The following is a 214-nucleotide window of genomic DNA, read 5'->3' as shown; positions in this document are numbered from 1 at the left end:
AGGCTGAGAAGTACGTATGTGAACCTAGAAACCATGTAATTCTCTACAGTGGACTCTGTCCAGTTGTTCAAGACAAAGCAATTTGGGAACAAGAAAATCCAGACAGCTTCAGGATGCCTGGGCTTGCTTATCTGCTCTCTGGATTGATAGATAACCCTCTATCTCTATCTGAATCTGGGCTAAGGTGAAAGATGAAACAGACCAGATAAGACAA

The sequence above is a fragment of the Peromyscus leucopus genome, chromosome 3 (assembly GCF_004664715.2).
Source record: "Peromyscus leucopus breed LL Stock chromosome 3, UCI_PerLeu_2.1, whole genome shotgun sequence".
Classification (NCBI taxonomy): Eukaryota; Metazoa; Chordata; class Mammalia; order Rodentia; family Cricetidae; genus Peromyscus; species Peromyscus leucopus.
The sequence above is the reverse complement of the archived record's forward strand: the minus strand, read 5'-3'. Positions refer to the sequence as shown.